A 16,885-nucleotide genomic window follows, 5' to 3' on the forward strand; every position below is an offset into this window, starting at 1 on the left:
GTTATTGGTTATTGTATATATTGTGAATAGCTTGGTTTTTGGATTGCTTGTTAGTTTTTGCTAGTTTTAGGACTTTGTTTCATTATTTCTTGTTAGCTTTTGTTTCTTATTTTTACTTTTCACTATGAATTCTCACTTTGGCTATGAGTGTGATTACAACTATGTTGTAGGAAATGAGAACTTCAATGAAGATGTACATCAAGGATGGGATAACCAAAGGTGGGAGGAGCCATATGCATATGATCAATCCTCATGGCAACAACCTCCACCAATGCACTATGAAGAAGAGCCATTCTATGATGCATATCAATTCAATGGTTATGGTGAATCCTCTGGTGACTTTCAAGAACCACCACACACCTATGAGCCATATCCTCAACATAGCCATCAACCATACTCACAAGCCCCTTCTTACCAACCATCTTCATATGACCCTAATCCATATCCATCCTACCAACAATCATATGAGCCATATGAACCATATGAAGAACCACCACCCCAATTCCACCACCAATACCCTCAAGAACCACCACCTCACTACCCTTACCAAGATGAATCACCTCCCATGTATGATAACTTTCAACCACATAATGAATTTCCCTTTCCACCACAACTCGCCAAGGAAGAAAACCCACATCCATCCATCCAAGAGTCAATGGATCGTCTCAAGGAAGAAATGGATCCGCTTCAAGCAATAATCCGTCAAAAGGAGCAAGAGGAAGCCCAAAGGAGGAATTATGAAGCTATTGAGGCCAACCTTGCGAAAATTAAAGCCAACTTGGACTCATGGGACTCATGCAACAAGCAAGGCATCTCCACGAATGAGTGTGAGAAATCAACCGAAGAAAGAAGCATGAAGGATATTTTAGAATCTCAACATGAGGACAAGGAGATGGGGTATGTCTTACAACAAGTGGAGGAGGGAGAGATTGTTAAAGAAGAAGAAGTGGTTGAAGAGTTAGAGGAAGTTGAACAAGAGGTGGATTCCAAGTTTGAGAACACTTCCACACCAAGTGACATTGTTGATGATTTTATAGAAGTTGTTGAACCTTCTTCCAATGAGCTTGAATTTGGTGTTGAGGAGGATAATGCACAACCTCCTAAGCATATAATGAATGATGAAGAATTGGAAGATCTTGAACCCTTTCTCCCAAACAATGAACCTTCTCTTCCACCATCACCTCCCGATGAAGCCCCCATGCAAGAATTGAGAGATCTTGAATCTCATATCTTAAGGCGACATGAGGAGGATGAAAAGAAGTTTAAGGAGCTAGGAGCCAAGATGGCTATCCTAGTGGAAGCCATTAGCAATATGGCCTTATCCCAACTAAGCCTAAGCAACCAAGGCACTCCCATTGACGAATGTGGAGAAGCAACCAAGGAGCTTAGTGAGGGAGTGAACTTGAAGCTCCAAGGTGAAGAAGAGGAGTTAAAGCAAGAAATGAAATAAGAGGAGGAGGTAGGGATTCTTGAACAAGAGGAAGGAGTGGTTGAAGACTTAGGAGATGCGGAACCTCCTTGGGAACATAGGATTGAAGAAAACCCCTCCAAGATGATTGAAATTGATGCTAGGGAGGAATGTGCACAACCTCCAAGGCATATCTCTTGTGAAGAATTGGATGGGATAGACCAGGCATTGAGTTCCCTTGGTGAGGAAGACCAAGCATCAAGTCTTAGTGGTGAAGAATCCTTTGAGCATGAAGAACCTTCTCCCAAGGAGATGGAAAGCAATGTGGAGGTAAATCTCTCTTGTCCTCCCATTTGTGATTTGAGTAAGGGAAAAGGTTTAGATAAAATTGTTGAACAAAGGATTGAAATTAAGAGATCTTGTGGAGAGGTGGAAGTCCTTAGAAAAAGGAGGATGGGAATTGAATACACCTTGTCAAGACCCTTGGAATCACATTTGCCTAGGTTGCCATCTACACCTTCATTTGAGTGGGTGAAACTCATTTCTATTAGCTTTATTATCCCACTCGAATATGGTTTGCTTGAAACGGATGGCCAACTTAGAATACTTTGTGGGATGAAGCGTAAAAGAAAGATGCTTCGTGGTTGGCATTGCAAATCAAGGCTCATTATGGTTGATGCATCAAACATGTGATACAAAGGTTGGAGTAGTGCTCACCGAGATGGGTCTAGGAGGATTGTTGGTCACTTTATAGAGAATTCACCTTGCTCACCACCCGGATGGGCCAATAATGAAAGTCAACTTCAAGACGGGTGTAAAAACAAAGTGTGGGATCCTGGATCACACAAGGAAGAGCAACTTTGGGAGCCTATGGTTTGTGAAGAACTCCATCAAAGCTTGGAGTTATTATCTTTGACTGATGAAGCACAATGGAGATTCAAGCATTGGTGGATGTTCTAAGATGGTTACAAGCACAAGCCACCTTGATGAGGAGCTCCCCATAAGTCCAACTTAAGGACAATAAACAAAAGTGCTAGGTGGGAGACAACCCACCATGGTAACATCTGTTCATTTTTCTCTTTTGTACATATTGGTAAAATAGATTTAATTTCATGTTTTGTTTAATTAGTTGAGTTTAGTTGGTAGTTTAGCATGTTGAATAAGGCTTTTGTGGTATTTGGGTAGCTGTTTGGAGGTTTGGAATGCTTGGTTTGGTGCAAGGAGTTGGAAAATTTTGAAAAACAGAGAACCAACCCGCGCGTACGCGCGCCTTAAGCATTTTCGAACATCCACGCGGACGCGCCATGTACGCGTACGCATGGATGCAAAGATTTCACCTCCAGGCTAAATTCCAGAGAGTTGTGCCTAACTTGTGCCTACTTTGTGCGCGAGGCACAAACCAACCACGCGTGCGCGCACCTGGCGCGTACGCGCCCTTTTGGCAATTCACGGATAGACGCGCTAGCGCACCTTGCGCGCGCGCGCCGATCACTCGTTTGCACTCCTGGTACATTTTCCAGAGAGTTGTGCCACTTTTGTGCCTATTCTGTGCATGCCACCTGCGCGTGCGCGCACTTTGCACGTCCGCGCCGATTAAAAAAAAAATTTTATAACCTTTTGCCCATTGCATTCGTATACTTCCACTCATTCCATTTTTATTTTGTTTTCATAGCTTATTTTTACCTTAGTTTTTTTTAGTTTCTTATTTTAATAATGGTGTTGCATTTTCCTACTCAATTGTTGAGAATTTCTTGCATTATTTTGGTGCCTCTTGACTTGTTTGATATTAGTTAATATGCCTTTGCTTGAATTGCTTTCTCACTTACATGCGTAGCTAACATGTAGTGAGAACCTTATTCTTACTTGGCATTAGCCCCCGCCTATGTTCTATTTGCTTTGATATCTTTGTTGTAGGCTTAATTTCCTTTCTTTCTCTTTCCTTTTAGGTTGGCCACCAAGAAGGAAAGGAATGGAAAGGCTTCTAAATGGAGCAACAAATAAGTTCATCTGCACAACCTTTTGAAGGAGCTCATCAATTGTAGCAACCCATCCACCTTGCTCTTCTTTGCATGCACCGAGGACGGTGCAAATTTCTAAGTGTGGGGAGGTCGTCCGACCGATCTCCATGGGTAACAATTTCCTTTCAACACCAATTTTTAATTTTTGTCTTTGTTAGTTAGTTGTTGCATTGCATGATAGGTTGCATGTTAGTTATAATTTGTATATATTCTATCATTTCTTTTTATGTTAGGACTACTTGGTTAGGGTGATGATTTCTTTTCCAAGAAAAATTATTTTTGGGCACCCTACCAATTTGAAAAAAAAATTTGTTGAACTTGCTTGAAGAATTTATTTTGGAACATGGTTTTTGAGCTAAGAACACAAGCATGTAAGTTTTGAGCCTAATTGTGTGGTTACATCATATTTATTTTCATTCTTGTGTGCATTGTTCTCTTTCTATGATTGTAATCTTTGATTTGTTTGATTCTATATGTCCATTATTCCATGTATATATGCATTTGAATGATTGAGGCCATCATTTCATTTAGCTCACTTACCCAAATAACCTACCTTTTATCAACCATTGTTAGCCAAATTTGAGCCTATTTAATCCCGTTTGTTCTTAATTTTAGCACATCACTACCCCTAAGTGAAAAACAATAAATGTCCTTAATTTGGATCTTTGATTAGCTTAGGCTAGTGAGAGTGTGTATCATTTGGGTATGGGAAACTTGGGACATTGGTTGAGGTAAAAGTGTAATTTTTATTTTTGTTGAAAATATTGGGAATTGGGTACATGCTTATGCATTAAATATGTAAAATTATATGCATTGATACGTTTGTATATACTTTAGAAAAAAAAGTGATAAAGAAAAAAAATATATATATATAAAAGAAAAAAATATATAGAAAAAGAAAAAAAAGAGAAAAAGAAATAAAAAGGGGACAAAAATGCCCCAAAGTAAAGTTTAATAAAAATCAATGCATATGGGATGTTAATTAAAGAGAATGCATGAGTATGAAAAAAAAAAGTGGGAATCATGGGCAGCTAGGTTGTGTATTAGAATTGTATAGGTTGTCATATGTGTTTGGTGAGAGCTTAGGTTAATCAATGATTCAAATTTCAAGCTCACTTGACCATATACATCCCTACCTTTACCCTAGCCCCATTACAACCTATGAATAAGTTTTCATGATATTTGTATGCATGCATTGAATAATTGTTGATTATTAGATGAAAAACAAATCATGGAAAGCATGAGTAGAAGAGAATTGAGTGAATCGACCCTATACACTTGAGCGACTAGAGCGGATACACTTCCGGAGAGGGTTCGATGCTCAATTCCTTGTTCCCGGCTTTCATGAGCTTTTCCTCTTGCAAGTCTATTTGTGCTCTATTTTGATATTTGAATTGGTAGGATTCATGAATCATCATATGATTTTATCCCAACTTGTTCATACATGCTCTTGGGGATTGATTTACTTTTGACCAAGTAGGTAGAAGCATTTTGCATTTAGTCGCATGCATGTAGTTAGGTTTATGTAGTTTATTTGCATTGAATAAATGATCATACCCTTTTCTTGTCCTTCTTTATTCTTAGCATGAGGACATGCTTGGTTTAAGTGTGGGGAGATTTGATAAACCCCGATTTCGTGATTTATCTTGTGCTTATTTTGGGGGATTTTATCAACTTTTCTCACATTTATTCAATGAAATAGCATGGTTTTGTAATTCTCCCTTGATTTGTGCTTAAATGTGAAAACATGCTTTTTAGGCCCTAAAATTGGTGATTTTAATTCACTTTAATTCTATTCGATGCCTTGATGTATTTTTTGAGTGATTTCATGTTCGTAAGGCAAGTATTGGATGGAAGAAGTGAGAAGAAAAGCATGCAAGTGGGAGAACTCATGAAGAAATGGAGAAACCGTAAAGCTGTCAAGCCCGACCTCTTCGCACTCAATCGACCATAACTTGAGCTACAGAGGTCCAAATGAGGCGGTTTCAGTTGCGTTGGAAAGCTAACATCTGGAGCTTCGAAATGATAAAAATTTTGCCATATGTTGCTTCGCGTTCAGGGGCGAGCACGCGCACTTTGCGTGCACGCGCCGATGCTGTCCGTGGCCCACTTTATTGAAATCGCCCCCAGCGATTTTGCACCTCATTTTGGGCCCAATCCAACCCATTTCTGATGCTATTGAACCCAAGGATTGAAGGGGAAAGACAAGTAGTCATAGTTTAGTTTTCATCATGTTTTATGTTAGAATTCTAGAGAGAGAGGCTCTCTCCTCTCTCTAGATTTAGGATAGAAATTAGGGTAGAGTTAGGTTAATCACTCTCAAATTTCTCTTTTAAATTTTGTTTTGATCTTCATTCTCTTACATTTTAGTGTTCTATTGTCTTCATCTTCTTATTTTCTCTTGTTAATTTCTTGTTTTGCTCTCCTTTATGTTTATGAACAATTATTGGATCTTAATTTACTTTTAATGCAATTTAATGTTTGATGTCTTTTTATTGATGAATTGAGTTGTTGATTTACTTTTCTTGCAAATTGTAGTTGGTAGATTTTATTATTCTTGCACTTTTATTATGCTTTCCTTTTATGCCTTCCAAGTGTTTGATAAAATGCTTGGAAGGATGTTAGAGTAAATTTTGAGCATTCTTGGCTTGGAAAGAGTAATTAGGCAATCTTGAGTCATGAAAACCCAACTCATGTTCGCGATCTAGAGTTGTTAGCTAGTATTGTTTCCATTGACGCTAATATTTTGCTAATTTAATTAGTAAGTTGATTAGAACTTATGGAATATTATTTCCGTTGACGCTAATCTTTTGCTAATTTAATTAGTGAGTTGGTTAGGACTTTTGGATTGAGATTAGCTAGTCTCGTTAGACTTTCTCCCTATTTGTTGGAGTTGACGTAATGAGATAAATTCTTGTTTATAATTGTGACATGATTAATTAGTCTTGTTTGACATTCTCCCGATGTGTGAGTTAACTAAATAAGATGAATTAATCATGCATGACTAGGATAGAAAGCCTATGATCTCAATCCATTGCCATGAATGTCTCCCTTTATTAATTGCTTCCTTTAATTGCTATCTTTAATTTTCTTGCACATTTATTTTATTGTCCTCTTATCAAACTCAAACCCACTTGATCCCCATAGCCAATAATTGAGCATTTCATTGCAATTCCTTGTGAGACGACCCGGAGTCCAAAATACTCCGGTTAATTCTTATTTGGGGTTTGTTCTTTGTGACAACCAAAATTTTTGCATGAAAGGATTATTGATTGGTTTGGAAACTATACTTCACAACGAGAATTCATTCATTTGAGGAAATTCTAAACCACACAAAAAGTCTTCTCATCACTTTTTCTTTTTCTTTTTCTCCCCTTTTTTTCGCTATTTTTCTTTTTTTTTCTGCAAGCTTTTGTATTCACTGCTTTTTCTTTCTTCAAGAATCATTTTTATGATTTTTCAGATTATCAAATAACATTTCTCCTTTTTCCTTATTCTTCAAGAGCCAACATATTTAACATTCATAAACATCAACTTCACAAGACATATGCACTGTTCAAGCATACATTCAGAAAACAAAAAGTATTGCCACCACATCAAAATAATTAAACTAGTTTCAAGGATGAATTCGAAACCATGTACTTCTTGTTCTTTTGTTTTTAGAACAGTTCTCATTTAAGAGAGGTGATGGATTCATATTCATAACTTTAAGGCATAGACACTTAGACACTAATGATCATATAGTAAAGACATAAACATAATTAAACATGAAGCATGGAAACCGAAAACAGAAAATAAATAGACAAGGAGATTAAGGAATGAGTCCACTTTAGTGAGGGTGGCATCTTCCTCTTCTTCAAGAACCAATGGTGCTTTTGAGCTCCTCTATGTCTCTTCCTTGTCTTTGTTGCTCCTCCCTCATAGCTCTTTGATATTCTCTAATTTCATGGAGGATGATGGAATGCTCTTAGTGCTCCACCCTTAGTTGTCCCATATTGGAACTTAATTCTCCTAGGGAGGTGTTGATGTGCTCCCAATAGTTTTGTAGAGGAAAGTGCATCCCCTGAGGCATCTCAGGGATTTCATGGCAAGGAATTTCCTCATACTCTTGTTGAGGTCCATGATCTCTTGTTTGCTCCATCCTTTTCTTAGTGATGGACTTATCCTCTTCAATGAGGATGTCTCCCTCTATGTCAATTCCAGCCGAATTGCAGAGGTGGCATATGAGGTGAGGAAAGGCTAACCTTGCCCAAGTGGAGGACTTGTCAGCCACCTTGTAAAGTTTTTGAGGTATAATCTCATGAACTTCCACCTCCTCTCCAATCATGATACTATGGATCATGATGGCCCGGTCTATAGTAACTTCAGACCGGTTACTAGTAAGAATGATTGAACGTTGAATGAACTCTAGCCATCCCCTAGCCACTGGGTTTGAGATCATGCCTTCTTAGTTGAACCGGCTTGCCACTTGAGTCAATTTTCCATTGAGCTCCTTCCTCATATATGTCTATGAGGACTTGGTGCAACCTTTGATCAAAGTTGACCCTTCTTGTGTAGGGGCGTGCGTTCTCTTCCATTATTGGCAAGTTGAACGCCAGCCTTACATTTTCCGGACTGAAATCTAAGTATTTCCCCCGAACCATGGTAAGCCAATGCTTTGGATTCGGGTTCACACTTTGATCATGGTTCCTAGTGATCCATGCATTTGCATAGAACTCTTGAACCATTAAGATCCCGACTTGTTGAATGGGGTTGGTGAGGACTTCCCAACCTCTTCTTTGGATCTTATGTCGGATCTCCGGATACTCATTCTTTTTGAGCTTGAAAGGAACCTCAGGGATCACTTTCTTCTTGGCCACAACTTCATAGAAGTGGTCTTGATGGACCTTTGAGATGAATCTCTCCATCTCCCATGACTCAGAGGTGGAAGTAATTGCCTTCCCTTTCCTCTTTCTAGAGGTTTCTCTGGCCTTAGGTGCCATAAATGGTTATGGAAAAACAAAAAGCTATGCTTTTACCACACCAAACTTAAAATGTTTGCTTGTTCCCGAGCAAAAGAAGAAAGAAAGAAGAAGGAGAACAAGAGAAATGGAGGAGAGGGAGAGAGAGGTTGTTTCGGCCAAGGGGGAGAAGAGAGGTATGAAAAGGTGTGAAAAGGAGAGAAGAAAAAATGGGGATCCTGTAGGGTCCACAGATCAAGTGGGGTCAAGGACTTAACATCCCTGCCCCAATTAGGCGTGTAAAATGCTATTGCTGTGCAATCCTGGCATTTAACGCCAGACTGCTGCCTGTTTCTGGCGTTAAATGCCCAAATGCAGCTTGTTTTTGGCGTTTAACGCCAGGTAGATGCTTGGTTTTGGTGTTAAACGCCAGCTTGGTGCTTGTTTCTGGCGTTAAATGCCAGACAGATGCTTGTTTCTGGCGTTTAACCCCAGCATGCCTCTCGTCCAGGGTGTGCTGCTTTTAATGCTATTTTTCATTCTATTTTTGATTTTTTTTAGTAGTTTTTATGACTCCACATGATCATCAACCTAATAAAACACGAAATAACAAAAATAAATAAATATAATTAGATAATATTGGGTTGCCTCCCAACAAGCGCTTCTTTAATGTCAATAGCTTGACAGTGAGCTCGCATGGAGCCTCACAGATAATCAGAGCAAGGTTGAAACCTCCCAACACCAAACTTAGAGTTTGAATGTGGGGGTTCAACACCAAACTTAGTGTTTGGTTGTGGCCTCCCACACCAAACTTAGAGTTTGACTGTGGGGGCTTTGGTTGACTTTGCAGTGAGAGAAGCTCTTCATGCTTCCTCTCCATGGTTACAGAAGGAGATACTTGAGTTTTAAACACAAGGTTGTCCTCATTCAGTTGAAGGACCAACTCTCCTCTGTCCACATCAATCACAGCTCTTGTTATAGCTAGGAAGGGTCTTCTAAGGATGATGGATTCATCCTCTTCCTTCCCAGTGTCTAGGATTATGAAATTAGCAGGGATGTAAAGGCCTTCAACATTTACTAGCACATCCTCTACTAGTCTATAAGCCTAATTTCTTGAGTTGTCTGCCATCTCTAATGAGATTCTGGCAGCTTGCTGATGAGCGGATAATTTATACGCTTTTTGGCATTATTTTTAGTATGTTTTTAGTAGAATCTAGTTACTTTTAAGGACGTTTTCATTAGTTTTTATGTTAAATTCACATTTCTGGACTTTACTATGAGTTTGTGTATTTTTCTGTGATTTCAGGTATTTTCTGGCTGAAATTGAGGGACTTGAGCAAAAATCAGATTCAGAGGTAGAAAAAGGACTGCTGGTGCTGTTGGATTCTGACCTCCCTGCACTCAAAGTGGATTTACTGGAGCTACAAAACTCAAAATGGCGCGCTTCCAATTGCGTTGGAAAGTCGAAATCCAGGGCTTTCCAGAAATATATAATAGTTCATACTTTGGCCGAGTTTAGACGATGCAAAAGGGCGTTGAACGCCAGTTCTATGCTGTAGTCTGGAGTTAAACGCCCGAAACACGTCACGAACCAGAGTTGAATGCCAAAAACACGTTACAACTTGGTGTTCAACTCCAAAAGAAGCCTCTGCACGTGGAAAGCTAAAGCTCAGCCCAAGCACACACCAAGTGGGCCCCGGAAGTGGATTTATGCATCAATTACTTACTTCTGTAAACCCTAGTAGCTAGTTTAGTATAAATATGACTTCTTACTATTGTATTAGACATCCTGGATTGTATTTTTGATCCTGTGATCACGTTTTGGGGGCTGGCCATTCGGCCATACCTGAACCTTTATCACTTATGTATTTTCAACAGTAGAGTTTCTACACTCCATACCTGAACCCTTCCCCACGAACGCATGCCTGACAACCACTTCTGTTCCACCTTAGATTGAATGAGTATCTCTTGGATCTCTTAATCAGAATCTTCGTGGTATAAGCTAGATTGATGGCGGCATTCATGAGAGTCCAGAAAGTCTAAACCTTGTCTGTGGTATTCCGAGTAGGGATTGAATGACTGTGACGAACTTCAAACTCGCGAGTGCTGGGCGTAGTGACAGACGCAAAAGGAGGGTGAATCCTATTCCAGTATGATCGAGAACCTCCAGATGATTAGCCATGCAGTGACAGTGCATCGGACCATTTTCACAGAGAGGATGAGATGCAGCCATTGACAACGGTGATGCCTCCAGATGATTAGCCATGCAGTGACAGCGCATCGGACCATTTTCACAGAGAGGATGAAAAGTAGCCATTGACAACGGTGATGCCCTTACATAAAGCCAGCCATGGAAAGGAGTAGGATTGATTGGATGAAGACAGCAGGAAAGCAGAGGTTCAGAGGAACGAACGCACCTCTATATGCTTATCTGAAATTCCCACCAATGAATTACATAAGTATTTCTATCTTTATTTTCTGTTTATTTATTATTATTTTCGAAAACTCCATAACTATTTGATATTCGCCTGACTGAGATTTACAAGGTGACCATAGCTTGCTTCAAGCCGACAATCTCTGTGGGATCGACCCTTACTCCATAACTATTACTTGTGCACCAGTTTGTTGGCGCCATTACCAGGGAGAGAACGAACAACAAATTTTACAACCTCAGAGTAACAATTTCGCATTACCAAGTTTTTAGCGCCGTTGCCGGGGATTGTTCGAGTTTGGACAACTGACGGTTCATCGTGTTGCTCAGATTGGGTAATTTTCTTCTTATTTTATTTTCAAAAAAGTTTTCAAAAAAAAAAATTTTCAAAAATCTTTCAAAAATTTTTCCTTTGTTTTTGAAAATTATTTCATAATTTTTAAGAATGAATTCTAGTGTTTCATGAAGCATGTTGAAGCCTGGTTCACTGTAAAGCCATATCCAAATTCATTGGACTGAGGCTTCCAAACCATCATCACAAGAGCAAGCTAGCTGTTCCTAATCCACCTACTGTTGTATGACTGATTTGTATCTTCTAAAGCTTGGCTGGCTATTAAGCCATGCCTAACCCTCAGATTGGAGCTTTAGACTAAGAGTACAAGATTCCTGGAATTCAGATTAAAAATTTTGAAATCCTTATTTTTCTTTTTCAAATGATTTTCGAAAAATATACAAAAATCCAAAAAAAAATTAATAAAATCATAAAATCAAAAAAATAATTTTGTGTTTAGTGTTTGAGTCTTGAGTCAGATTTTAAGTTTGGTGTCAATTGCATATTCATCTTGCATTTTTCGAAAAAAATCATGCATTCATAGTGTTCTTCATGATCTTCAAGTTGTTCTTAGTAAACCTTCTTGATTGATCTTCATATTTTCTTGTTTTGTGTCTTTTCTTGTTTTTCATATGCATTATTGCATTCATATTGTCTAAGCATTAAAAATTTCCATGTTTGGTGTCTTGCATGTTTTCTTTTCTTGAAAATTTTTCAAAAATAAGTTCTTGATGTTCATCATGATCTTCAAAGTGTTCTTGGTGTTCATCTTGACATTCATAGCATTCTTGCATGCATTCATTCTTTTGATCCAAAATTTTCATGCATTGCATCATTTTCATGTTTTTCTCTTTCATCATTAAAAATTCAAAAAAAAATTTCTTTCCCTTTTTTCTCTCATAAAATTCGAAAATTTGAGTTGACTTTTTCAAAAATTTTTAAAATTTAGTTGTTTTTTTTATGAGTCAAATCAAATTTTCAATTTAAAAATCTTATCTTTTCAAAATCTTTTTCAAAAATCAAATCTTTTTCATTTTTCTTATTTATTTTCGAAAATTCTTAAAACATTCTTCAAAAATTTTTTCTCAATTTTATCTCATAATTTTTTAAAATATCATCAACAATTAATGTTTTGATTCAAAAATTTCAAGTTTGTTACTTACTTGTTAAGAAAGATTCAAACTTTAAGTTCTAGAACCATATCTTGTGATTTCTTGTGAATCAAGTCATTAATTGTGATTTTAAAAATCAAATCTTTTTCAAAACTAATTTCAATCATATCTTTTCAAAAATATCTTCTTATCTTATCTTTTTCAAAAATTTGATTTTAAAATATCTTTTCTAACTTCTTATCTTCTTACCTTTTCAAAATTGATTTTCAAAATTTGTTTCAACTAACTAACTAACTTTTTGTTTGCTTCTTATCTTTTTCAAAACTACCTAACTAACTCTCTCTCTCTAATTTTCGAAAATCTCTTCCCCCTTTTTCAAAAATTCTTTTTAATTAACTAATTGTTTCAAATTTTAATTTCAATTTTCGAAAATCACTAACCAATTTTTCAAAAATTATTTACTAACACTTCATCTCTCATCTTCTTCCATTTATTTATTTATTTACTAACACTTCATCTCACCCAAATTCGAACCCCCTCTTCCATCTGTGTTCGAATTTTCTCTTCTTCCCTTCTTTACATTACATTCTTTTCTTCTTCTACTCACACAGGGGAACCTCTATACCTGAGTAAAAAGGATCTCTATTATTATTATTTTTCTGTTCCCTCTTTTTCATATGAGCAGGAGCAAGGACAAGAACATTCTTGTTGAAGCAGATCCAGAACCTGAAAGGACTCTGAAGAGGAAACTAAGAGAAGCTAAATTACAACAATCCAGCAAGCACCTTTCAGAAATTTTCGAACAGGAAGAGGAGATGGCAGCCAAAAATAATAATAATGCAAGGAGGATGCTTGGTGACTTTACTGCACCTAATTCCAATTTACATGGAAGAAGCATCTCCATCCCTACCATTGGAGCAAACAATTTTGAGCTGAAACCTCAATTAGTTTCTCTGATGCAACAAAACTGCAAGTTTCATGGACTTCCATCTGAAAATCCTTTGCAGTTCTTAACTGAATTCTTGCAGATCTGTGATACTGTTAAGAATAATGGAGTAGATCCTGAAGTCTACAAGCTCATGCTTTTCTCGTTTGCTGTGAGAGACAGAGCTAGAATATGGTTGGACTCTCAACCTAAGGATAGCCTGAACTCTTGGGATAAGCTGGTCAAGGCTTTCTTAGCCAAGTTCTTTCCTCCTCAAAAGCTGAGTAAGCTTAGAGTGGATGTTCAAACCTTCAGATAGAAAGAAGGTGAATCCCTCTATGAAGCTTGGGAGAGATATAAGCAACTGACCAAAAAGTGTCCTTCTGACATGCTTTCAGAATGGACCATCCTGGATATATTCTATGATGGTCTGTCTGAATTAGCTAAGATGTCATTGGATACTTCTGCAGGTGGATCCATTCACCTAAAGAAAACGCCTGCAGAAACTCAAGAACTTATTGACATGGTTGCTAATAACCAGTTCATGTACACTTCTGAGAGGAATCCTGTGAGTAATGGGACGCCTCAGAAGAAGGGAGTTCTTGAAATTGATACTCTGAATGCCATATTGGCTCAGAACAAAATATTGGCTCAGCAAGTCAATATGATTTCTCAGAGTCTGAATGGAATGCAAGCTGCATCCAACAGTACTCAAGAGGCATCTTCTGAAGAAGAAGCTTATGATCCTGAAAACCCTGTAATAGCAGAGGTGAATTACATGGGTGAACCATATGGAAACACCTATAATACCTCATGGAGAAATCACCCAAATTTCTCATGGAAGGATCAACAAAAGCCTCAACAAGGCTTTAATAATGGTGGAAGAAACAGGTTTAGCAATAGCAAGCCTTTTCCATCATCCACTCAGCAACAGACAGAGAACTCTGAACAAAATAAATCTAATTTAGAAAACTTAGTCTCTGATCTATCTAAGGCCACTGTGAGTTTCATGAATGAAACAAGGTCCTCCATTAGAAATTTGGAAGCACAAGTGGGCCAGCTGAGTAAAAGGATCACTGAAATCCCTCATAGTACTCTCCCAAGCAATACAGAAGAGAATCCAAAAGGAGAGTGCAAGGCCATTGAATTAATTACCATAGCCGAACCTGTAAGGGAGGTTGAGGACGTGAATCCCAAGCAGAGGAGCCAAGCATATGAAGGGCGTGGCACGCCAAACCCTGGGCGTGCCACGCTAGTTCAAATTTCCAGAAGCTAACAAGGAGAGGGAAAAGCCCTGGGTGTGCCACTTGAGCTCGAAGGCGTGGCACGCCAGGCTAGCCAAGGCTTTAAAAAGGCCTGGGCGTGCCACTTGGGCTCGAAGGCGTGGCACGTCATGCTGTCCAAGGCTTTGAAGAACCCTGGGCGTGCCACTTGGGCTCGAAGGCGTAGCACGCCAGGGAGGTCAGTGAAAGGAGGCGTGCCACTAGAGGATTGGGCGTGGCACGCCAAGGTAGAATGAGAGCAAGGCGTGGCATGCCACTGAAGCGCCAATCACACGCTAGCTGTGAGATCACGTTTATTGAGTTTCTTTTTCCCTCGAAAATGTAATTTTACTTTCACTTTTGTATTTTTTTTATTTGCTATTGCTAGGAGTAGTATATATACCCCTTGGAAGTACTGAAGAAGGGGTTAAGCAGTTGGGCTATTAGTTGAAGATAGTTAGATTCACTTTTCCCATCTTTTACTTTTTCTTGAGCTATGAGTAGCTAAGTTCCATCTCATTGAGAGAGGGAGCTCTGTTGTACTTGATGGATTAATGAAATCATGCTAGTGTTCAACCACCTTGGAAAAGGGGCTTAATGCAAAATGGGTTTCATGGGAACCTTGGAAAAGGAAACATGAAATCATGCTAGAAATCCATTCTCACACTTGAGTAGGATCTGGGTTTTAGTGTTTGGATATGGTGACATAAAATCCTCCCTCTACTTGGACCTATGATGATGTGTGGTATAATCAGGGACCAAGCATATCTCTCTTCATGAGCAATTAGACCAAGGAATTGGCTATTGATCAAGATCTGAGAGATTGAGTCACCAAGGGATTAGGGCTCAATCAATCATGATTACCAATAGATTCACAAATTTTATAATGGGGTGTGAATTCGATGTCATCAAGTTTTATGGCACCGTTGCCGGGGATTAATTTGAATTTGACAATGATTAAATTGATTGGAGAGCTAGATTAAGCATTTTATTATCTTGTTATTTTCTTTTGGCTCTTTACTTTTCTGACCACTCTAATTTCTTTGTTTTTACTTTGATCGTTTTAGCTATTCATTGTTCATATTTCCATTCTTCTAACTGTTTGATTAATTGCATCAACCAAGCTAGCCACTAATCTTAACTCTAGTGATTCTTTCACTTGTCCTCTACTTGCTGTTTGTTGAATGTATGACAGGTAGAAGGGGAGAAACTTCATCCTCTTTTGATAGTGAAATTGAGAAAACCTTCCTTAGATTAAGGAGGGAAGCATGAGGCAAAGGAATTGTTGGAGAGGAACTAGTGGAGGAAGATCTGAGAACCACCATGGATGACGAAGTACAAGACAATGTTGGAGGAGATGCTGGAAATCATGTTGGGCAAGAGAGGAGAGTCTTAGGCTCCTACATCAACCCAAATCCAGGAAACTGTGGCAGTAGCATCCTCAAACCAACAATCCATGCTAACAACTTTGAGTTGAAACCTCAACTCATCACACTTGTTTAGAATAATTGTTCTTATGGAGGAGGAGCCCAGGAGGACCCAAATCAACATCTCAGTACATTCTTGTGGATTTGTGACACTGTAAAGTCTAATAGTGTGCACCCTGACACCTACAAGCTACTTTTGTTCCCCTTCTCACTCAGAGATAAGACAGCAAAGTGGTTGGAAGCATTCTCCAAGGAGAGTCTAACCACATGGGATGATGTTGTAAATAAATTTCTAGCAAGATTCTACCCTCCACAGAGAGTCAACAGGCTAAGAGCTGAGGTGCAAACTTTCAGACAGCAAGATGGTGAAACACTCTATGAGGCCTGGGAGAGGTTCAAGGATTTGACAAGGAAATGCCCACCTGATATGTTCAATGAGTAGGTGCAACTACACATCTTCTATAAAGGGCTGTCATATAAGTCAAAGCAAGCAGTAGATCATTCTTCTGGAGGATCACTCAACAAGAAGAAAACCATTGAAGAAGCCATAGATGTCATAGAGACTGTAGTTGAGAATGAGTACTTCTATGCTTCAGAAAGAACTCAAAAGAGAGGAGTGATAGAACTCAATTCAATGGATGTCTTACTGGCCCAAAACAAATTGATCACTACACAACTAGCAGCTTTGACCAAGAAGATGGAGAGTAATCAAGTCTCAGCCATCCAAGCCCAAGTCCCTCAACAAGAAGAAGATGCACCAGAAGTCAAAGGTGAATGGGAACAAGCTAATTATGTGAACAATTCTAGACCTCTATATAACCCAAACTCCAAGACGTACAATGCAGGTTAGAAGAACCACCCAAATTTTGGGTAGGGTAACCAACAAAACCACAGTCAAGATCATACAAAATCATACCAAGCCAATCAATACCACAATCACAACCCCAACCATCAATCAAAAAATAATAATAACAGACCCTACCACAATGCACAAAACACATCATATCATTCAACTCAACAAATATACAACA

General features: G+C 38.6%; 1 non-coding gene across 1 annotated transcript; it reads right to left on the minus strand.

Annotated features, from left to right (window-relative positions):
• Positions 1-16,179: 16,179 nt before the first annotated feature.
• On the minus strand, positions 16,180-16,286 carry LOC148568058 (small nucleolar RNA R71). The gene has a single exon (XR_015882824.1). It is a non-coding gene; the product is annotated as a small nucleolar RNA R71 (small nucleolar RNA).
• Between the last annotated feature and the right edge of the window lie 599 nt (positions 16,287-16,885).

This window comes from Arachis ipaensis, chromosome B4, assembly GCF_059453495.1.
Source record: "Arachis ipaensis isolate K30076 ecotype BB chromosome B4, ASM5945349v1, whole genome shotgun sequence".
Taxonomy (NCBI): Eukaryota; Viridiplantae; Streptophyta; class Magnoliopsida; order Fabales; family Fabaceae; genus Arachis; species Arachis ipaensis.